Raw genomic sequence first — 24803 nt, 5'->3', positions numbered from 1 at the left:
AGCTCTGCATTGAAAGGCAGGGTTTGTTTGTCTTTCTCCCTTCCTTTTTTTGGGGAGGGGAGTCATTTTGTTTTTGGAGCAGAGATTCCTGGTTCCTGTATTCCAAGCTGCCCTCAATTTTGTTCTGTAGACAAGGATGACCTTGAATTACTGATCCTCCTGCCAGCACCTCCTAAGTGGTGGGATTAGAGATCTGTCCACATGTCTAAGTTACAAGGCACTGGAGAACCAACCCTGGTTAGCATTCTACTAACAGAGCGATATCCCTAGCAAAAAAGACAGGGTTTTTAAATATGCAATCACACATTAGAACCAGTGTCATAAGGAAATCACACATGATAGGAAAATAGTGCTATGTTTAATTTAAGTTACCAACTAGAAGATTAAAGGAACCAGTAGGGCTAGGACCAAGTGCAGTGTACTCTTCCGAGCATGAAGGTGGTTTTGGTTGGCGGTGTTGCTACACTGCAGCTAATATCAGCCATTGATGCTTGTTCTTCTCCTTTCAAGAGTAAGAGTGAGAGAATGCAGCCTTGGGAGGGGGGGTAAAAGTCTGAAACACGATCCTAAAATAAAGAAGGCAGCCAAAGGTGAGTAGTTAAGATGGTTTTGCTAAATGAAGAGTCGAATGACTGGAAACCAAAGGGCATCATCAAGATGGTGAAAAGGCAGCATAAACAAGGAGAGAAAACACTGGTGATTCCTATATATGAGAAAGATGTACTCTGCAAAACATATAAAGAGTTCTTACAATTCAGCAACAGAAAGGAGCAATGGGCTAATGGGATGGTTTAGAGGGTCAAGGCACTTGCCAGCCTAAAGACCTAAGTTAGATTCCTGGAACCTGTGTAAAGGGGTAAAAGGAGAGAGCTGATTCCACAAAGTTATCCTCCAACTTACACACTCATGTTGTGGCACACATGAACACGCGCACGCGCGCGCACGCACACACACACACACACACACACACACACACACACCATCATCATCATGATTCATATACAAACACAACACTAATAATTTTTAAGTTAAAAATAGGAATGCCGTTCACTATTTATAATGCTTCCAGGTTGTGTTTTTCTAGTTATTTGTTTTTTTGTTTGGTTTGGTTTGGTTTCAAGACAACTTTGAAGCCTGTCCTGGAACTTGCTCTGTGTGTTTTTTTGGTACTAAAGGGCTGTGGGACCAGGCAGGACAGAAACTCCATCATCATACTCCTTATAGCTTATATTAATTATAAACTGTTTGGCCAATGGCTTAGACTTCTTATTGGCTAGCTCCCTCTTATTTATTAACCCATTTCTATTAAGTTATGTATTGCCACAAGGCTGTGGCTTACCTGTAATGCTCCAGCATGATACTCCTTTGGTGGCTACATGGCATCTCCCCTAGTGGTTCCTTCCCCTTCCCAGCATTCTCTTAGTCTGGTAGCCTGCCTGTACTACTGGCCAATCAGCATTTATTCATCAACCAATAAGAGAAACATATATTTACAACATACAGAAGGACATTCCCCACCTATCTGTTTCTTCATTTTTTTTTTAAATCTATGTATCTTTAATAGTTCTGTTAGCTCTTTCTACCCATCCTAAGCTTTGGGGCCTACAGACACAATATAATTTACAATGTATTCCTACAGTTTTAACCTCTTGCTGAGGCATTTTGGATGTGAAGTTTGGGCCATTGTTGGACTTAAAAGAGGAGAGAAGACCAAGTAGAGGATGATTTCCATCAGTAACTTTTTAGTAACCATATCAGTTGTTTCTGACCTAATGGGGATAACTCCTATCCGTCCTGGAAAAGTATCTATAAAAACTAGCAAATATCTGCAGACAAACCTTGTCAGAGTAACCTCAGTAACTTCCTAGTGTTCCCCAGGACTAAGTCCCCTTTCCAGAACACCCAGAAGTGCTAGTTCTCCCTCCTCTTGGGTCACCTGGGCACAGATGGAACAGCAGCAGGTAACTGCTTCAACAGTTTCACCTGGGTGGTGTAGAAAGGACCTGTCCCTAATGAACTCTTTCAATTTTGTTGGTCTCAAGTGTGTACTGTGATGAATTCTCAAGAGAAGGGATGACCCAAGGCTTCTGGAAAGACGGGGTATCCACCTGGGAGAACCCACAAGTCCTCAATCTTGGTGGACTCCTGCTGTCTGGCCCAACCCTTTTCCTCACTGGTATATGTAGGTCACTCACTGTAGTTCTCAAATTTCCCAACACAGCAACTCTTTAATATAGTTCCCCATGTTGTGGTGATCCCCAACCATAAAACGATTTCATTGCTACTTCATAACTGTAGTTTTGCTAAGGTTATGAATTGTAATATAGATATCTGATACACGAACCAAAGTGGTTCCCACAAGTTGAGAACCACTGTAGGCTGGACTCAGGCAGGAGTGTGAGAATCCAAGGAGGAGTTAATGTTTTCATTGGCCCCACTGGTGCTATAACTGTTCTTTTCACTATGACATCAGCAAATCTGTTGTCCAATGATGGGGAATGTATTTATGTGTATGTTCATCTTATTGATTGTTGAATAAAGTACTATTTGGCCAATGAGGCAGCAAGTTAGGCGGGACTAGGAGTCAAAGATGATTCTGGGAAATGTAGTAAAGAAGTGATGATCCAGGCAGGAAATGACATAGCAGGGAGACTCATATTTAAGCAAGGACAAGCAACAAGTGGTCCCTTTTCCCCTCCGCTCTTCCTCCAGTGGCGCCATGTGATCCACCGGCAAGGGAGGATGCCAATGGAAGGTGTCCGATAAGATAAGTCTTATAAAATACATAGATTTATGATAATTAAGACTGAGCTAGCAGATGAGAAATCCTAGTCATTGGCCAAACAGCATTTGCACCTAATATAAGTCTCTGTATTATTTTGCCCATCCACATGATGGGCAGAACTCAGGAGGCTGGCAGAGACCGCCCACTTGGCTGTAGGACTCGGGCACCTTTTGGCAGAAAGATTTATCTTACAGTCCTAGGCCTCACCTAAGTCCCCTTTTAAGTGTCCTGTACAAAAGGTAATAGCCAGTTTCTCCAGCAGCCAAATAGCTTCTAGGAGAGCAGAGATCGCTTTAAGTCTGGTTTCCTTTCCTGAGAACCTCAACAGGCCTTGCTCCTGCTACAAAGCACCATGGATGTGTGCAGTGAGAAAGGCATATCAGCTATCAGTATAGATGTTGACTGTGCAGCTGTTTCCTCACCTTAATGCCTGGGTCAAGGCTATAAGCTCTGCCTTTTGGGCTGATATCCCTGTAGACAGAGATTGGGTCCAGATTACCTCAGTGAGTGTCACCACAGCTTCTCCTGAATACCTGACCCCATCCTGTACGTAGCCATTTTCATCAGTCAATGGGGCCATATCTGCCTTTTCTGAGAGGCTGTTCTCAGAGGTTTGGTTGTCCATACTACAGGTGATAGGGGAAGTACTTCTGTATATATGTTTCTCTTATTGGTTGATTAATAAAACACTGATTGGCCAATAGAGGCAAGAAGATAGGCAGGGCTAGGAGACCAGGAAAATTCTGGGGAGAGAAGGCAGAGGGAGGCAACGAAAAGAGATGCCATGTGGAGACACCATGTGGAGACACCATGTGGAGACTGTGAAGATAGGATGTGCCAGGCATTCTCTCTGGTAAGATAAGGCCATGTAGAAATACATAGATTAGTAATTATGGGTTAATAATTATGAGAGAGCTAGCCAGTAAGAAGCCCTAGTCATCAGCCTGTAACAATTTTATACTTAATATAGCATCTGTGTGTTTATTTGGGGCAAAGCATCTGTGGGACCAAGCTGGAAAATAGCTCCAGCAACAGCAGGTGATAAATAGCCTGGATACAGATAGAATCATTTTGCTATTTCTACTGAAAGACCCCTGTCCCTTAGCCCTTTCTTTCTCAAGTTTGTCTCCTCTTCCTCCTGTCGGCGGCTTCCCCGATCCCCACCCCCGGCGGCCTTCCCCCGCCACCGCCGCACGCCCGGCCCGAGAACAAGCACTGGGTGGGCCGGCCCGAGAATGAGCACCAGGTGGGCCAGCCCGAGAACGAGCACCAGGTGGGCCAGCCCGAGAACGAGCACCGGGTGGGCCGGCACGAGGGCGAGCACCAGGTGGGTCGGCACGAGAACAAACACCAAGTGAGCCGGCCTGGAGCCCTGCCCCTGAGCCCCCGCCCGAAGAGAAACACTCTGTCCCAAGGTCTCCGCCCCCAAGGTCAGCCATCAGGAAGGGGGGGGAATTGAGTCTGCTGTACCAGACACCAGACACCAGACCTTGAGAATATGCTGATCTGGAATGGCTCTGTGTCTCATTTGAACCATCCAATAGAAATAATTCTGTATTTCGCCTCATTTGAAAGACTCTATGTTTCACCTCATTTGAATAACTCTGTACTTTGCCTCATTTGAATAACCCTGTATAGCGCCTCATATACATTGACCAATGGGAATAGCTCTGTATAATGCCTCATTAGAATTATCCAATAGAATCCCTGCTCCTAGCTTGCGCCTTTTTCCCTATATAAGGACCCCTTTCCCTTGGCTCGGCGCGCTTAGCCACACAGAAGCTAAGTCGCCCCGGGTACCCGCGTCTCCAATAAAGCCTCTTGTTTTTGCATCCAAGTTCGTGGCCTCGCTGATTCCTGGGTGTGGGTCTCCCTCTACGAAAGTACCTCTTCGGGGGGTCTTTCACTACAAAATTGGATATCCATAGTCTGTTGTATCTAATTGTACCCAAGAATTCTCTCACTACCTTTTATCCTGTGGCTCAGGGGCATTTAATACAGCTTGGTATCTGCTTGAAGACAGGGTCCTGCTGTTGCCATCTAAGCAATACCTTAGATAAGTTACTTTACCTCAGATAAGTTACCTTTTCAGAGAACAACTGAGTCTTTTTGCAGACACAGGATAGCTAGAGCATTTCAAGCCATTCCTTCAGAGTGCAAGCATCAATGAGGAGATCATCCACATGTTTCAAGAGGGTGACAGGTGCTCTTGGTGGTACCCAAGCAGGTCTGCAGTAAGAGTTTCATCAGAGTAGGTGATTTCTTGAATCCCTGTCATAGTTTAATCCAGGTCAGTTGGCCACTGGACCCTGACTGGGGGTCTGCCCATTCAAAGGCAAATATAAGTTGGCTCACAGGTGCTAGAGGTGGAAAGAAAAAGGAATCCTTTAGTTCTAAGACAGTGTTTGGAGTTTTTCCTGGATCCAATAGGCTGGACAAACTGTAAGGGTTTGTCACAGCAGGGTGGATAATTTCCACCCTCTTATTTACTTCTCTTAAGTCCTGAACAGGATGATAGTCTTTGATGCCTGGCTTAATAACAGGGAGTAGTGTAGAGATGCAAGGTGAGTGGCAGGTGACCTTAATTCCTGTATCTCTAAGGTAGCTAACATGCTTTCCAGTGTCTTTCTTAGCTTCTCTGGAGATTGGGTATTGTTTTACCCTTATAGGCAAGACTGAGCACCCACATGTTGGCTCACAACAATATATGGTGGTCTTGGACTTAGAGATCTATCTACCTCTTAATCCTGAATCCTGGGATTAAAGGTGTGTATCACCAATGCTCATCTCTATAGCTTGAGGCTGGCTTTGCTTTCTGAATCCTCGGGCAAGCTTTAATAAATCATAAATAATATATCACCATAGATTCATTTCCATTTACTTCACCAAACAGTAATTGAGGATAGGTGATGGACCTATGGTACATGGTGGGCAGTCTCTGCTCTCAGAGGAGCTGTTGATGAACAGAGGTACATACATAGATGCTGTAAGTGTGATATTCTTGGTGCAATGCAACTGGTAGGGTGTATGGTGTGGTGTTATCCAGAAAAGTATGAGAAGGCTTCATGTGATAATGAACTGAAGTGAAGAAGGACTAAAGTTTAGTTGGAAGAAGGCATGAGAAAGGCAAGTTTGGCTGAGCTCATGAGCAAGACTTGGAGGTGTCTGTTATTATTGTTTGTATACAGAATTCTCAAGGAGGTGGATTTAATTGGAATGTATGTGTCATGGAAGGTGTGACTGGAGACAAAGAGAGAATGTAGATGTGTTTATGGCCTTCTCTATGATGCTGAAGAACCAGGACTTTCTCTGAGATTTTTTTTTTTCTTTTTTGGTTTCTATTGCTTTGGAGCCTGTCCTGGAACTCACTGTGTAGACCAGGCTGGCTTTGAACTCACAGAGATCTGCCTGCCTCTGCCTTTCGAGTGCTGAGATTAAAGGCGTGTGCCACCAATGCCCGGCGGGATCTTTTATTTATCAATGGAGCCTCACTTTCTAGCCTAGACTAACTTTAAACTCATGCTCCTCCCATCTCGGCTTGAAAAATTTTTTTTTTTGTTTTTTTGACAGAGGGTTTCTGTTTGTAGCCTTGGCTGTCCTAGAACTCCCTTTGTAGACCAGGCTTATCTCAAACTCACAGAGCTCTACCTGCCTCTGCCTCCTAGCTGGGATTACAGGTATGCACCACTACCACCCAGCTGAAAAAAAATTTTGAGGCAGATTTGACTACATATACTAGGGCTCAAATTAGAGATCCTACTGCCTGAGACTCTCAAGTGCTGGTATCACAGCTGGCATAGCAACATTTATAGACAGCTCCTCTGCTGTTAGAGGAACTGGTGATAAGAGCAATGGCACATACCCAGATACTGTATGATGTAAAGTACCATTATGATGGCAAATGGAACTCCATTTTGTGCTAGGCACCCATTTTTGTGTCCATTACCTCTGACCTAAATCACTGAAAGATAAGTTCTTGGCAGCCCTGACTCTTTGCCCCCTCCCCAGAATTGTGTAACTGTTGTGAAATGATTAACTGATTGCTTGGGCTTCTGTAAATTTGTTTATTGCTGTATGTAAGGGGAGTAAGGCAGTTCCTCACATTGCTGTAAATTCTGCAGAAATGAATTGTGGTTTTTTGCCTTTAAAATGCCTTCCTTCGCCTTCTGGGCAGCATGTCTCTGATTTGAGTTAGAGACTGCAGCCCTGCTAGGAATTTGGATAATTTTGGCTAATTATAATCTGAATTGAGTCTAGGGGTCTTTTCCTGGTAGTCTCAAACACCATAGCATTTGGGGGTCCCAGTGAGATCCTGGGAGACCCCAGACTCAGGGCTGGGGGTTCAGCATCAGCCCTAAGCAGGAACAAGTCCAAAGTGGACTTGGAGACCTAGAGAGCATCAGATCACAGCTGCCACAGGTTAAAGAGTCATTGACTGGAGTCAAGCCCTAGATGTGGGCAAATACAACTCAGAGGCCTCAGCGCAAATAGCCCTGGATGGGTATGAGTACATTTGTATATTTGGAGATCTTGTGGAGCCCCAGACTATCACCACCCCCAAATTTACAAGTTGGAAACAAAACAAAAGAATTGCCAACTGAAGTATACTTGAGACAGTTCCAATAGGTGAGTTGTTCTGGGACAAGCAGAGCAAACAACTCCCAAAACTAAGAAATAACAGGGACAGCTAGCTACCTGGACAGTCACACAAGGTAGAGCATCCATATTCAGCCTGAAGGCCAAAATATCTGATAGACTTTTCTGTAAAGCAGGAAATTTAAAGGACTGTCCATCCTTGTCTTGGCTAAGTTTGGCAGTTACTTTCGTTTGTGTCCTGCTTGTCCAATTTGACAGCAGTCACAGCAAGAGCACTTTCTTGCCCAGTGGCTAACTTTTGCCACAAAGAAAGTAAACTCCATATGGAGTTTCTTCAGTGCCTAACATCTTCTCTGAAGTAGATTGGTGCTCCCAGGAGCAGACATGTCTCATTGTCATTTAAAAAAAGAAAGAACCTTATGTTATTAAAACATCATAAGTTTCATATTCTGTAGATCTCTAAAGTGTTTGAATACAACCTGTCTATCTAAAGTGTATCTGTTTGACCTTAAAAAACATACCTAACATGACTACAAGTTTGATTGTAATAGGTGACTAATTATTTACCTCCATTTCTTCATTATCCTAAATAGTTTGTAAATAATACCTTTCAAGGACTAACAATTTGCATTACATTATTAAAAGAGCTGAACATGAGTAGAAATGTATGTACAGTATGTTCTAACAAAAATAACCTCAAATTTGTATCAATATACAAAAATACCTTAAATAAGAGCAGAATTATATAGCCAGTATAAGAAAAATAACCTCAATTTTGTATCAATATACAAAAATCCATACCAATGAAAAATGTTTAAGACTATAGTAGTTGTTTTTTCCTTTAAAAGTAGATTCGATAATCTGCCCTTTTTATCCTATCATTTGTATATCCTCCCTTTTTCTTTTCAGAACAAGAACCCTGAATCTAATTTCTTTTGTTTAGCTTTTTTATTCACCATTACCAATAACAACTTGTAACCAACTCCCTTAAACAATGACAAATATCCATAACTCAGTGAACAACCAAAAACTGTCCACCCCCTCTTAGGGATATGAGTGTCATGTTCTTAAAAGTACTTCCTGCTGTCTAGGGGCAATGACATCTTTAGGGGACCATGAAAAAAACTGGGATAATTATCAGGTCCTGGGAAAGCTAGCTGTATCATTTGTTGTCCAGTCTCTATGTATTGGGAAAGTGCAAGGCTTATATTCACTCCTTGGCTAGAGTAGTCTATGAGGCTGGACCCTCTCAGCTAGCCCCTTTGAAATTGTCCTGAGTAGTCTGTAGTCCAAAGCCAATCTCTGAGTGGTGTTTGTCAGCTTAGTGGTTACCACAATCTAGGTGGTATCGCTGTTGTGGGGCCCCATTCCTTTTGGAGACTTCAAAGGTCACTGTTAGGCATGGTCATGGTTCACTGCAGAAAACCTAAACATTTTAAATGTCATGTGCAGCAGATCTCCAAGAAGTTAAAGAACCATAATTTGTTATGTACATCAAGTACAAAAATTTAATTCCTAGCAACCTGATAGAGACTCAAACCTGAAATCATGTACAAGAAGCTAGATGAAGCCTTTTCCTAGAATTAGTTAGTACTCTATATGACCATAAATATCATGACAAAAATCTTTTTTTTTTCGAGACAAGGTTTCTCTGTGGCTTTTGGAGGCTGTCCTGGAACTAGCTCTTGTAGACCAGGCTGGTCTGGAACTCATAGAGTTCCTGCCTCTGTCTTCCGAATGCTGGGATTAAAGGCGTGTGCCACCAACGCCTGGCTCATGACAAAAATCTTATTATATATCTTATAAATTTTGAGATATTTATACCTTAAGAAAAGTTTTAAAGAATCAAAATAAAAGCAAAGACTTATGAGATTATAGGCAATAAAATAGTTAATTTTGTTTTATCTCCTGTCCCATATCAGGAGGCTTTTTTGACACGAGACAGAGATTTTGGATTTTCCCTTAACAGTCATGCTTGGGTTTTAAGGAAACAGCCATGTTCCAACTCGAAAGCCAGCCTCAATTTTTAATTAAAGACCATTTGCATTATATGTTGTAGAGAGCACTAGAAACTGATATCTTGTCTTGTCTTTGTTGGATGGAAGTTTTGTTTCTCTCTGGATCTTTTTTTCTTTTAAGATTTTATTTATTTATTATGTATACAGTCTTCTGCCTGCATGCCAGCAGAAGGCACCAGATCTCATTCAAGGTGTTTGTGAACCACCATGTGGTTGCTGGGAATTGAACTCATGACCTCTGGAAGAACAGTCAGTGCTCTTAACCTCTGAGCCATCTCTCCAGCCCTCTCTCTGGTTCTTAAGAGAGTGTGGTGACTTGTGAATTGCACCGTAGGAAATTTTCTGGGATCCTGATAGGTGTGGCCATGGGGTGTGTGTGTGTGGGGGGGGTTCTAGGTAAAATGTGTTTCTAGGTATTGGGAGCTGACACTTAGGAATGGGTATGAGCTTAGGTGGCAGGTTTCAAAGGGGGGGCACACGAGGGAGGAAAGCAGGGTATTCCACCTGGATCTGCTTAGTCTCCCTGGAATTGGGGTCAGAGAGTGAGGGGAGGCCCCAGCAAGTAGTCTGCCACAGAGCTGGGGATGAGACTGGGGGAGTGGATTGGAAGCAAAGAAGGAGGAGAAAGATAGGCAATCAGCCTACCTGGCCTGTGGGTTCCCAGAGAGTGCCTTCTGGGGCTGGGGGTAGGGCCTGGATAAATCAATGGGGAGGGGAGTTTGTAGGGGAAGATCTGTGTGATTGACTGATAGAGCAGAGAAGGGAGGCCACAGCAGCTGCTCTGCTGCAGCGGTAAGGATGAGACTGAAGGATAGGGGAGCAGAGGTGAAGATCTGTGGTTAGCCCACCTGTCTCCCTGATTGGAGTGGCCTGAGGAGTCACAGGGAATCTTGTAGGAGGTTTAATAGACAAGGTCTAACAGGAAGAGAGCCCACAAGTTCTCAGGTAAGAGAAGAACTTTGGAAGCACGGTCTGCCATTTTTAACACAGTATCTCTCTGACAAATCCAGATGGGTAACAAAAGCAATATTGTTTGAAGAGAAACATATAATCCCCATTCTGTAAAGTGAGGTGTCTGTTTTACATTTTAAAAGAAATCATTTAATAATCACAGGAATGTCAGGTAACATACAAAGGTGTGTAATTCACAGCTATTTGGGATAGATAGATAGATAGATAGATAGATAGATAGATAGACAGACAGACAGACAGACAGACAGACAGACAGACAGACAGACAGATAGATATTTTTGGTATTTCGAGACAGGGTTTTTCTGTTTTGTTTTGGAGCCTGTTCTGGAACTCACTCTGTAGACCAGGCTGGCCTCGACCTCCTGAGTGCTGGGATTAAAGTGTGCCACCACTGACCAGCTAAAGACAATTTTGACTCCAAACTGAAACATTCTAACTCATTGAACTCACAGATGTTCTATTAGTCACTCTGGTAAAATATTCATTCTAGGAGTGGCTGCTTTTCCTCTGGGATTTTCAGTTCACAATTTTCTCTGCTGGCCAAGTCCCACATTTTGTGTATGTATGTGAAGGCCAACTAACATGTCCCCAGGTCCCAGGAGGCTCGTTTTTTGCGTCCTTCCTTTTGTACAGTGTTTAATAAACCCTGATGTGAGTACAGAATATGGACAGAGCATTTCTCTAAAAAATAGAATAAAATAAAACCATTTGTCTGGAGTTGGAAGCTCTCTAGATGACCTCTCTCAGCAGAGTTACTCTTGCAATTGTGATTTTACTTAATCGGGGACAGAGCTCTGGACCTTCCGGGGAGGACAAGCCACCCTCTGCTACTTTGGGAAGGGCTTGTTCTTACACAACAGGTCCTCCATGTGTCAGGCACACACCCTGTGGTAGTTTGAAGACTGAGCACTAACCTTCTCATGGTCCTTGAGCCCCAAGTCGTTCATCACTTTAGAGGGCACTTCTCACTTAGTCTGATGATCTGATTTCAGTCCCTGGAACCCACATGGTGGAAGGAGAGAGACAACTCTTACAAGTTGTCCTCTAATGTTCCTACACACACACACACACACACACACACACACACAGGATAGATAAATGGATAATAGGTGGATAGACAGACAGACAGATAGATGAGTAATAGATAGAATGAAGTAAGTGAAAAGAAATTTGAGACAGGGTCTCACTCTACAGACCTAGCTGGCCTGGAATTTACTGTGTAGACCAGGCTGGCCTAGAACTCACAAAGATCTGCCTGCCCCTGCTTCCCATGTTCTGGCATCTAAGATATATTACCACCACACCTGGCTGGCATAAATAAAACCTTTTTTAAAATAAATTTTATGTTAGGTGGTGGTGGTGTATGCCTTTAATCCCAGCACTCGGGAGACAGAGGCAGGCGGATCTCTGTGAGTTCGAGACCAGCCTGGTCTACAAGAGCTTGTTCCAGGACAGCCTCCAAAGCCACAGAGAAACCTTGTCTCGAAAAACCAAAAAAAAAAAAAAAAAAAAAAAAAAAAAAAAACAAAACCAGTAAAAACATCCCATACCAAAATTAATCAGATCTAAAATCTTACAGCTTGATGGAATTGCATACAGTTAGAATTAGCATCAGAACAGACACTGTGAAGCATCACATTAAATTTTACTCTTTCCGTATCTAATATATTTTACATAGTTAAAGATTTATTTATTTATTATGTATATAGTGTTCTGCCTGGATGTGTCCCTGCAGGCCAGAAGAGGGCACCAGATCTCATTATAGATGGTAGTGAGTCCCTATGTGGTTGCTGGAAATTGAACTCAGGACCTCTGGAAGAATAGTCAGTGCTCTTAACCTCTGAGCCATCTTTCCAGCCCTGAAACATTTTTTTTTAAGATTTATTTATTCACACACTGTTCTGCCTACATGTATGCCTGCACGCCAGAAGACGGCACCATATCTCATTACAGATGGTTATGAGCCACCATGTGGTTGGTGGGAATTGAACTCAGGACCTCTGGAAGAGGAGACAGTACTCCTAACCACTGAGCCATCTCTCCAGCCTGCCCTGAAACTTTTTTAAATACACCAAAAATGAACTTTTTTCTTTCTTCTTCATTCTCTTTTTTTCTTTTTTCTTTTTTCTTTTTGGTTTTTTGAGACAGGGTTCTCCATGGCTTTGGAGCCTGTCCTGGAACTAGCTCTTGTAGACCAGGCTGGTCTCAAACTCACTGAGTTCTGCCTGACTCTGCCTCCTGAGTGCTGGGACTAAAGGCATGTGCCACCAACGCCCAGTTTTCCTCTTCATTTTCTTGAAGCAAAGTTTCACTATGTAGCCCTGACTCTGTCTCCTGGATGCTGAGATCACAAGTACATACGACCATGCGGGGCTACTGTTAATTGTTGGCCATTTTTTTTCTCTCTCTCTCTTTTCCAGACAGGGTTTCTCTATGTAACCATAGCTGTCCTGGAACTCACTTTGTAGACCAGGGTGGCTTTGAACTCAGTGATTGGCCTGCCTCTGCCTCTTGAGTGCTGGGATCAAATGTGTGTGCCACCACTGCCTGGCTAATTATTGGTCAGTCTTAATGTAGGGTACATTGAGCCATCTTGAACTTGAACTAGTTCACAAAGCTTATTACCTACAGGATATTCTGTGACAATGCTGATTACATTAACTTCCTGTCTACTGTAACAAATTGGCATATAGTGTCTTAAGACATCAGACTCGGAGTGACAGTGGTGTTCACCTACCATGCTCAACACCCTGGTTCAATCTACAGCACTGGGGGGAAAGCCACAGATTTATTATCTTACAGTTCTAGAAGCCAGCAATCTAAAAATCAGTCACCAAAGTGTATTTTGGAGGCTTTGGGAAAATCTTCTCTGTGGCCTCTTCCTGCTCCTAGGAGCTACTTTGAATCCCTCAGATAGCTACTCTTTAAATCACTCTCAATGCTCTTTCTGATCTATGCTTTGACTACCCTCTTTAGTTAAAGGACACTCATGAATGCATGGGGCCACTCTAACAATCCAGGACAGTCTCTCCATATCTAAATCATCAATCACGTCATCAAAGTCCTTTTGACACTTAATACAGTGTAGGCTGACTTTTCTGTCCCAACAGTTCCCAAATAATCACACAGAGACTTAATACTAATTATAAATGCTCAGCTGATAGATTAATGTGGGAAATTACCAATACAGAGCCAGGTAAAAATACAAGGGAATTTAATAGGGAAAAGCCATATTTACAGAGTGACCTAGCCAGCCAGCAGGGCAGCAGTAAGTACAGCAAGCAGAAGATGAAAAAACAGAAGTAGGGGCGTCACGTGAGCATCCCTCACTCTTAAACCTTCCCTTTGTCACCCTGACCACGCCCTCCCAGGCATGGTCAGGCACACCTGTAGCCAGCCCCTAAGCAGGCGTGGCTACAGTTTCACCTACTTGTTTTTACCTAGCTCTTTTTTTTTTTTTTTTTTTTTGAGACAGGGTTTCTCTGTGTAGCTTTGGAGCCTATCCTGGCACTCGCTCTGGAGACCAGGCTGGCCTTGAACTCACAGAGATCTGCCTGCCTCTGCCTCCCAAGTGCTGGGATTAAAGGCATGTGCCACCAACGCCCGGCTTTTACCTAGCTCTTATAACTTAACTTAACCCACTTCTATTAATCTAGGTGCTGCCCAAGGCTCCTTCACCTCATGTATGTTCTTCCCATCCTGCTCACTCTTGATCACTTAGCATCTCTTCTAACTCCACCCTTCTTCTCCCTAGCATTCTCTCTGCTCCAAAAATCCTAGCCATTATCCAATTAACCTTTTTTTTTTTTTTTTTTTGGTTTTTTGAGACATGGTTTCTCTGTAGCTTTGGAGCCTGACCTGCAACTCACTCTGTATACCAGACTGACCTCAAACTCACAGAGATCTGCCTGCCTCTGCCTCCGACTGCTGGGATCAAAGTCTTGCACCAGCACTGCCTGGCAGGATTACTCCACAGCAATATAGTGACAAATTCTGAAGATGAACATGTGGAATTGGGGACAGCGGTCAGTATTCAGTCTATTATAATGACCAGTATTACAACTTTTACCAAGAAATCACTGGACCTCAAAACCAACACAAGTATGTCATATCAATAGATCCAGACGGCATGAGAGAGAAGCCTGTCGTGCTATCTTTAAACTATCAGTGCTGAGGTGGCCGGCCATTCCATAGCTGAGAGGTAGTGAAATTGCCCAGCATGAACAAAGCCTTGGCCATGCTCCCTTGATTTGCAAAACAAAACCAAAAGCAAATAACCTGACCCAATGCTGAATGTATTCTTTCACCTAGGGGCATTTAGAATGAGTTATGTGCATTGCTGGACAAATAGTAAAGAAAATGGACACAGACGCTGCTCTGCATTAGAGTCCAACAGAAGAAGGAAGACACTGAGTAAATAAATAATGTCCATGGTCTGAGTGCTAATCCCTCACTTCCAGGTTCAGATGTTGAATCAATACCTAATTCTCCAGGTAATGGTATTGAGAAGTCATGCCTTTAGGAAGTGGCTAGTTCCCTTATTAAAATAATAATAATAAATAAATAAAAGACCAAAGAGTTAGCTAGCACCTTCTACCATATGACTAATATGAGTGGACGTGGGTTCTGTGAGCACACCTCAGGATTTTTGCATTCTGTGTCCAGGAACAGAGAACTGAGCAGGGAGGGACACAGTAAAAGAGAAAAGCAGAAAGTAGAGAGACAGCTTATAAGGATCCAGGCATTATGCTGGTCTGCCCCTGTCACCTGGCAGAATGCACTCAGGCAGTACCCTGGTCAGCCCAAGGTTCCATGGAAGTGCAAAGGACCCCTTTAAAAGGAAGACCCTGCCCACTTAACGGTCTTTTGCCCACTCATATCTTTCTGCTCTCTTCTCTTCCCTGCTTTTTTCCTGGGTAGAATGGACTTTTCCTGTCTCCCTCTTCTCTCCTGTCCTCTCTCTGTCTCTGTGTCTTTTTACTTCTTTTCTTTTTCCTTCCCCCTTCCATCTCTGATCCCAGTTGGCCAACACCTACTCCTCCCTTCACTCCCTTTCCCAATAAACTTTATGTGGGTTTGCTGAGTTTTGTGGTTTGTGTTTCAGTGTCCACAGCTGCAGCAAAACAACAACACAGCTCATTAAGAAATAATACACAAGCCAGGTAGGTGTTGGTGGCGCATGCCTTTGATCATAGTGCTCAGGAGGCAGAGGCAGGCGGATCTCTGTGAGTTTGAGGCCAGCCAGGTCTCCAGAGTGAGTGCCAGAATAGGCTCCAAAGCTACACAGAGAAACCATGTCTCGAAAAACCAAAAAAAAAAAACAAAAAACAAAAAAAAATCCCCCCAAAACCAAAAAGAAATGAAAGAATAAACTTCCAAGAAGGTGAATGGGAGCAGAAAAATTAAGCTACAAAACAGAAGTTACGGTAGTACACAGGGTAAAGTAGACTTTTCTTATTTTTTGTTTCTTATTTATTTATTTATTTATTGGGTTTTTTGAGACAAGATTTCTCTGTGTAGCCCTGGTTGTCCCAAAACTCACTCTGTAGTCCAGGCTGGCCTCGAACTTCCCAAGTGCTGGGAATAAAGGAGTGCACCACCACTGCCCAGCACTTTTTTTTAAGAGTATAATGTAATTATATCATTTCCTGTAGGGGACAGTAAGCCATGACTGTTAGAGGCTGTTTACAGGTATGCTTGACCTGTGAGGTCGGGATGACACGGCATGGGCTCTTAAGGGGCTGCAGAGCACATGGAAGCCCCTTCTTCCTGGCCTCACTACTTGGCTGCCCTGGGCAGGCTCTGGCTTGCGTTTGGCTAGTATTTATCTCAATAAAGATATCTTGACCATACAGACTAGGGATCATCTCTTGTAATCATGCAATAAGTGGCGCCCTGAAATCCACGCCCATTCAGGCTTCCCGAGGCTCCCTACGAGCCTGCTGGGCACAGCCCAGAAGCCAAATGACACAGGGACCTTACCACTGCATTTCAAGGTATCTGCTTTGCTTCGACCCAATAAATAAATAAATAAATAAATAAATAAATTAATTAAATAAGAAACAAAAAATAAGAAAAGTCTACTTTACCCTGTGTACTACAGTAACTTCTGTTCTGTAGCTTAATTTTTCTGTTCCTATCCACCTTCTTGGAAGTTTATTCTTTCATTTCTTTTTGGTTTTGGGGTGATTTTTTTTTTTTTTTTTTTGGTTTTTCGACCTGCCCACCCGTGTGAGAAGACTTAAAACAGTTACCGCTTCCCAACCCCTAGCCCATCTCTCCTGCCCTGCACTCAGTTCCCACCCACCATCCACCCAGCAGGAAGAGTTAAATCTTCCACAGGCCTCTCTACAGGGTTACTGCTCCAGGCAGTAATTTGTGCTGCAGCTGTGCGTTCATTTACCACTAGCCATGTGCATGCACCAGCGGCCCTGAGCTGCAACCAACACAGGCTTGCCCTTTCTGTTCGACCACTAAGTTTCTGTGGCCTGCAGCCACTGGCAGAAAAACCGTGCCACCGCTGCTTTCAACCGAATGCTCTCACTCAAATCTAGCTGTTAGCGTGCTAATACTTGTATTATCACCAGCCAGCGGCCTCAGAAACAGGAATAAAGCTGATTTCACCACCTGCCTACAGGACATGCAAACTTATGTAATGAGGTTTTGGAGACTAGACTGACCCATGATACGTTTATGCAGCATGTAGAACAGAAGCTAGATGATAGGCTTTGCTCTATGTCTTACACGATACGGGCAGAGCTATCTATTACCCAAGTTGAAATACAGCACATTGATGATAAGATAAATGCAGAGATATGCTCCATTTCAGAGGCATTAGAGGCTAGGGAGTCAGAGGACTGTGATGAACTAAAGAATATACGTAACCAACTGGAAACTCAGATAGCCTCTCTGCCCTGTAATCTGGATACGAAGATGCAAGATACCCAGGATAGGTTTAAACAATTGGATGATGTCATTAAATCAATGGCTGAAAAATACGAGAGGGTAGATAATAGAGTTGAATCTAAGTTTGAAAGTTTGCAAGATGAATTACAGAACAGAGCTGACAAACTAGAAAGGTCCATCAGGTCGATTGCTGAGGCAAATCACAACCTTGAGTCTAAGTTTCAATTCCTGGACGGCAGTCTCCATGCCACCCAGGTATTAGCTAGGGACAAACGTATTACACACCTAGAAAAGCAGTCACAGCAATTCAGGGATTCGCTATCGTGCCTTGAATCTTTCATGATTAATGAGATTGAAACTGTCCATGAAGATATCCTTGCTAGGCTCAAGGATCACTTTGAGGACGAGGAGACAGAATCACTCCACTCTGAGGCACCTACTCCACACAGGTATTTCAATCATTCTAAAGTTGTTATGCGTACACCATTGGTCTACCCAGCAACATTGGTAGAAAAGCCACCAACTAAAAAACACTCCCAGGGGCAGGTGGCTTATGTATGGCAGCCTATACAGTTGAAGGATCTTAAGCATATTAAGGAATCAGTTGTCCCATATCATCTTCATAGCCCATACGTAAAACAGCTATTACATTCATGGGCCACCTTTAACAGGGTGACGCCCACAGATTGGGTAGGACTGGTGTCAGCTGTACTTGAGAATTCTTGTCAAATCGAATGGAAGGCACTAATCAGAGAAGAACGAAAGCTTCTTGAACGTCAAGCCATTAGGGATGGTCATGACGCACCTCTTGAAAAAATCCTGGGAGAAGGTATTTATGCTGACCCACAGGTTCAGGCAGAATATCACCACCATATGCTGTCCCTATGCAGGAAAGCAGCACTAAACTCATGGGATAAGTTTCGTGAGCCAGGGGAACGACTGGAAGCTTATACCAGAATAGAACAGGGACCAACAGAACTATTTAAGCACTTAGACCAGTTGACCAGAGCAGTATACTTACAAGTAACAGATCCAGCAGTAAGACATTCGATTGTGTATACAATAGCTTATGACAATGCAAACCCAATATGCAAAAGAATACTTTTGCCTTTAAAGATCAGATCAGCTCCGCTAGAAGAATGGATTTTGCATACTGCCCACATTGACTATAATGTGCAAGATGCTGGAATCTGGGCAGGAAAAGCTATCCCAAGACGTTTCAAAAGTCAGCAAGAGATTAAGAGTCCCAGAGATGATAACAGAAGGGCTTGGGAAGGAGAAACACCTTATAGGGATCGATATAGGTACCAAGAGGCCAGGATTCATCACTACTATGAACCAGAGCCTCGGGTAGAAAGAGCCCACGCCAGGAGTCCACGGAAGCATCAGGAAAATAGATGCTTCAGCAATGGTAGAATGGGACATATAAGGAGAAATTGTAGGCAAAGAAATCCTAACGATCCCTCACTTGAAAGACCACTGCCTTATGGATTATGTAGGAATTGTGGTAAGGGCGGACGCTGGACTATTGCGTGTAGATCGACCAGGGATATGCAAGGGGACCCGTTAAGGCTGGGAAACTCCAATGGGGGCCTCAAGAAGGCACCCATATCAAAAAAGGTTCGGTTGTTTCCAGTAGCAGTGGAAGACAATCTCTCACAGGACAAATAGACAGTTCTTCATCTATTGTGAAAGATGACAATGCCATAGATGGTAGTTTGGCTAGTGATGAAGAATCAGATAAGACTGGACAAGACGAAAAGCACATATTTTGGCAGACCTCAATCAAAGACAAACGACCTCACTTAAGGGTACAAATTAATGATAAAATTATTAACGGCATAGTAGCCACAGGCGCAGACGTTACTATTATTACCCACAAGTCCTGGCCGAAGGAATGGCCACTCAGGAAAGTGAATGTACAATTTTTGGGTATTGGAACTCTATCTAGAGTACAACAGAGTGTGTGCTCAGTGGTCTGCATTGAACCGGAAGGACAGAAAGGGAGACTAAAACCTTACGTGGCAAATATAGCTATAAGTCTCTGGGGTCGTGGTCTCTTACAGCAATAGAAAACTTAAATTAACATCTCTCCAGTGTCAGATACGAATTATGTACAATAGCTGGATAATAGAAAAGATCAGGAGATGTTATGGGAAATGGTTACCAACCATCCAGGCTGTACAGAAACTAAATACAAGTGATAGACTTTCAGAGGAACCAAAGGCCCTGCCATTAAAATGGCTTACAGATGAACCTGTCTGGATAGGGCAATGGCCTTTGACCTCTGAGAAGCTAGAGGCTCTAGAAAAGTTAGTACAGGAACAGCTAGAGGCTGAACACATAGAGGAGTCTACCAGCCCTTGGGATTCTCCTGTATTTGTTATCAAAAAGAAGTCAGGCAACTGGAGAATGCTGACAGACCTGAGAGCCATAAATAAGATAATTCAGCCTATGGGCTCTCTCCAGCCTGGAATGCCATTGCCTTCCTTAATACCCAAAGGATGGCTGATCATAGTAATTGACCTGAAAGATTGTTTTTTCACTATACCATTACAAGAAAGTGATAGAGAGAAATTTGCATTTACTGTACCAACTCTTAATAACTCACAGCAAGTTCAGAGATATCAGTGGAAGGTTTTACCTCAGGGGAAGCTAAATAGTCCTACTTTATGTCAACACTTTGTACAACAACCTTTGGAAATAATTTGTAAAACATTTCCACAATCCCTCGGCTGCCCTGGGCAGGCTCTGGCTTGTGTTTGGCTGGTATTTATCTCAATAAAGTTATCTTGACCATATGGACTAGGGATCTCTCTTGTAGTCACTCAATAATTTCCCCTCCCCTTTCTTCCTTCCAAAACTCTCCCACAAACCCCTCCTTGCTCTCTTTCAAATTCATGGCCTCTTTCTCACTAATTATTGTCATATGCATATATGTATGAATAGGTACGTATATATTCCCAAATATAAACTGGTCTGTATAATATGACTTGTCTTTTAAGTATATGCCTACATGTGTGCATGTGCTCAGGTGTGGACCTGCTGACCTCAGGTCCCTGGAATGAGAGTTGTAGAAGGTTGTGAGCAATCGTGTGTGCTGGCAATGGAACAGCAAGTCCTCCCAACCACTGAGCCATCTCTTGCTGCAACAAAGATCATTTCCTTAGCACCAGCTCTCCCATGCATGGTCTTATCTGTTACAGTTGGCCTAGAGAGAAATGGCTTCCAGCTTTCCTCCTGGCTAGCAGGTGTTTATTGAATGCTAGTTCCGGATCTTACTCTTCTGTCTCATGAGGAAACAGCCAGAACTCATTTGTGAGCCCTCATCAAACACTGACGTTGCAGGCATCCTGAGCTTAGACCTCTAGGCTCCAGAATTGTGAGACATAAAATTTTATTGTTTATAACCTATCAAGTTTATGGTATTTTGTTACAGAAGATCAAACAGACCAATATGAAAATCAATAAATTCAATTAATAATTAAAAGCTGCAAGGAGAAAGGCAAGCAGAGTCCCAAGGAGAATCAGTAGTGGTGAAAACGGACATTAACAAGACATTTACACTTAATAAGGGACTTTCAGGATCAGGAGCCAGTGCTGTGTAGACTGAGGAGAGAAGTTGGCAGAGGGGTTATGTGCAGGAAGTTTAAAGACTGCAACAAGCACATTCATGAATCAATGCTGCCTGTACAGGGTCACAGAGGCAATGTTGTGGCACACATCAACTCCTTGGTGTGTCAGCTGGGCACAGGTTCTGTGAAGAAAGTATACTCACTTCCATACAGGACTTGCCACATTGAGACTGCGTTCACCTATGGCCGATTCCTCCCTGTCTCAGATTGGCCACAGCCCAAGTCACTCCCCTTGACTAACTACTTCTAGCAAAAAAAAACCTTTGCTCTGATTCCTGCCTCCTCACTGCTGTGACTTGGCATCTGAGGTTGGTCAAGGCCTTCCAACAGACTTCTTTTCTATTTGAAGAAATATCAGGTTCCAGAGTTAGGTGGCCAGCATCTAACATCCGGGAGCGCCGATGTGTCAATTGATACTGATGTTGGTCGAGGAGTCGGAGCTCTGGGCATGTATGTGATGGAGTTTCTAGATGGAGTCCACTGAGGTGGGAAGCTTCACCCCGTGTGTGGGAAGCATCCATCTATGAGCTAGTGTCCTGGGCCAAACACAGTGAATTGAGCATCAGTCTCACCTGGGCTTCCTACTGCAGAGCCCGTGTCCTCCACGTTCCCGCCACCATGCCTTCCTAGCCATGACAGTCCGAGAGCCAAAACAAACTCTTCCTGCGTCCAGCTGACTTTGTCACCTAGTGAGAATATTAACATTAATTATAATTATGTTATTTTAAAACTACCATTCTACCCAGGCATGGTGGCATACACCTGTAATCTCAACGGTGGGAGGCAGAGGCTGGAGGATGGTGAACTGGATGCCAGCCTGGGCTATTTTGGGAGACCCTTCTCAAACAAGCAAGCTCCTGTACTCATGAAGTTTGCAACCTACAATAACAAAACTAAAGAGATATTCTTTCACTAAATACATATTAAGCACAGTGGACTGGAGAAATGGCACAGTGGTTAAGAGCACTGACTGCTCTTCCAGAGGACCCAGGTTCAATTCCCAGCAACCACATGGTGGCCCCTCACAAACTGTCCGTAACTCCAGTTTCAGGGGTTGTGGCACCTTCACATAGACAAACATGTAGGCAAACGTCAATGCATATAAAGATAAACCTTAAAAAATAAATTAGGCCCAGTGTTTTACCTATTCCTCAAGTATTTGAAAATATCGGTACTAGCATTTCTTATCTCCTAGCGCTGCCATTTCTGCTGGGTTTCTATCTACCCGTCTACATTTGGCACATTACTGTGTCTCAATTACTAACTATATTTCACTCACCTAGACTTTGTGTTCTATTTTGTCCTTTGTGATTTCAAGTCAGGATGCCGTCGTTGTGCTCACATTTAGGACAGAATGGTTGACTTAAGAAAAAAAAAATCTTTAACCTCAAGCTCCCTGACATGTAAAGACCTCCTTCCAAGGGGGACGAACAGAAGGCCCGCTAAATGCAGAAGTCAGTCTGTGGGTCGCTGCAGTGTACTGACTTGATGTGGCCACCAGAGGGAGGCACACAGTAAGACTATTTTACCAGCAGGGTCTTGGCAGCCTCCATCTTTAGGCATTATCTTTGAAGCCCAAAACGTGTTGCCTAAATTGCATTGCAGCCTCCTCTCTGTCTCTATCTAGCCTCTCTGTCTCTGTCTGTCTGTCTGACTGTCTGTCTCTCTGCCTCTGCCTCCCTCCCTCCTTCCCTCTCTCTAAGAGCCTCCTCAGCACAAGGAAGACAAGCATGTACCTTTTTTTATGTGGCTGCTGGGGACTGAACTCAGGTCCTCTGGTTTGCAGGGCAAGCACTTTACTAAGATGTGCCCCCAGCCCTGCAATCCAGGTTTATTTTCCTCAGCTAGTGTAATGTCCACAGTCTTCCCAGGTCTATCCACTCAAGTGTTTAAGAGGTCAGGAAGATAAAGTGGTTATTCTAAACAGAGCTCTTAGGATCCAGGTTCTAGCCACTACTGTGTGGGGAGAAACCCTTGTGAATACTCCGGTGAAAACCCCAAGTAAACTAAGCTTTTCACACAGACATACTTGTCTTTTACAATTCGAGAGAACATTCTCTGAGCTGTTAAAAAGAGAATGAAGGAACCCTACACACTGAAAAGATACCATTGCTTCTGCCATGTTGCAAGCAGCATTAAAACCACAAAGGGTAAAGTCCAACATACTCTGAGAGATGCCCTCCCATTTCACAGATGTAGAACTACAAGGATAATCTCACATGGGCGAGTCCCAGCTGCTAATGCAGTCACCTGACAACTAGTGGGCAATAGGAACTGTTCCAGTATTTATATTAATAACTATGTAACAACAGAGAAGCCACAGGTTATTTTATGATGAGCACTCAAATTCGTGGGAAAAATGACTCCATTTTATATTGCTACTACACCATCTACTAAAAGGAATGTGCCTAGAATTGTTTAAATTCTTTAATTTTACTTTATTTTTATTTACGGTGCTGGGAATTGAGCCTAGAGTTTTTTCTATACTTACTAAGTGCACATTCTATCCCCAAACTACACCTATAGCTCCTCTCCTTAAACAAACAACCAAAACAAAACCCCCAAGTCTACTATGTACTTCAGGCCAGCCTAGAACTCACTGTATAATCTATGCTAGTCTTGAATTTATGATCCTTCTGCCTCTGCCTTCCGTCTTAGGCATATAGGCACATGCTGCAATACCTAGACTGCCTTTATTATTTACTGGGTTTTCTTAAAGTGTTTATAGCATTTCTGGCTCAGAGAACGAATTTTTTTTTCAGAGGATAAAAATAGCAGAGTTGGGTGGGAAAGATGGCTCAACGGTTAAAAGCACTGGCAACTCTTCCAGCAGCCCTGGAGTTCAATTGGAGAACCCACATGGCAGTTCACAACTGTAACTCTAGTTCCAGGGAATCTGGCACTCTCACACAGACATACATGAAGGTAAAACACCAATGCACATAAAATAAAAATAAATCTTTTAAAAGTACCAGACAGTGGTGGTGCACACCTTTAATCCCAGCACTTGGAAGGCAGAGGCAGGGGCATTTCTGTGAGTTTGAGGTCAGCCTCGTCTACAGAGTGAGTTCCAGGTCAGACAGGCCTACAAAGACACACACACACACACACACACACACACACACACACACACACACACACACAAAAATAATAGTAATAACAGTTTATTGATTAAGCTCCATTTTAAGTATTTTAATATATGTCTTAGTTAAGATTTCTAATGCTATGAAAAGATACCATGACTACTGCTGGCATTTTCTTGTCCCGCCTGGTCCCACCACCCTTCTCAGTCCAATATAAACACACAAAGACATGTTAATTCTTAATCTGTTGGCTGATGGCTAGGGCTTCTTATTGGCTAGCTCTGTCTTAATTATTAGCCCATTTATATAAATCTATGTATTTCTACACAGCCTTATCTTACAGGATAGGCGCGTCCTATCCTCTCACTCTCCACTTGGTGACCTATTGGTGGCGCCTGTCTCCCCAGCATTCTCCTTGTCCCCTAGTCCTGCCTATCTTCCTTCATGTACTAGCTACTAACTAAACAGTGTTTTATTCATCAACCAATAAGAGAAACATACATACAGAAGGACATCATGGCAACTCTTAAAAGAAAAAACTTTAATTAGGGCTGGCTTACAGTTTCAGTCCATTATTGTCATGTCAAGAAGCATGGTAGCATGCAGGCAGATATGGCACTAGAGAAGGAGCTGAGAGTTCGACATCTTGATCAACAGGCAACAAGAAGTAAACTGTCAGCCGGGAGGTGGTGGTGCACACCTTTAATCCCAGCACTCAGGAGGCAGAGACAGGCAGATCTCTGAGTTTGAGGCCAGCCTCAAACAACAAGTTCCAGGACCACAAAACTACACCTACTCCAAAAATACC

The 24803-nt window shown here is 43.3% G+C and overlaps 1 non-coding gene across 1 annotated transcript; it reads left to right on the top strand.

Moving 5' to 3' along the window:
- The first annotated feature begins 325 nt into the window (after nucleotides 1-325).
- On the top strand, nucleotides 326-535 carry LOC113834457. Its single transcript, XR_003482962.1, has one exon. It is a non-coding gene; the product is annotated as a small nucleolar RNA U3 (small nucleolar RNA).
- Nucleotides 536-24803: the final 24268 nt, after the last annotated feature.

The sequence above is a fragment of the Cricetulus griseus genome, chromosome 2 (genome assembly GCF_003668045.3).
Source record: "Cricetulus griseus strain 17A/GY chromosome 2, alternate assembly CriGri-PICRH-1.0, whole genome shotgun sequence".
NCBI lineage: Eukaryota > Metazoa > Chordata > Mammalia > Rodentia > Cricetidae > Cricetulus > Cricetulus griseus.
The sequence above is the reverse complement of the archived record's forward strand: the minus strand, read 5'-3'. Positions and strand labels throughout refer to the sequence as shown.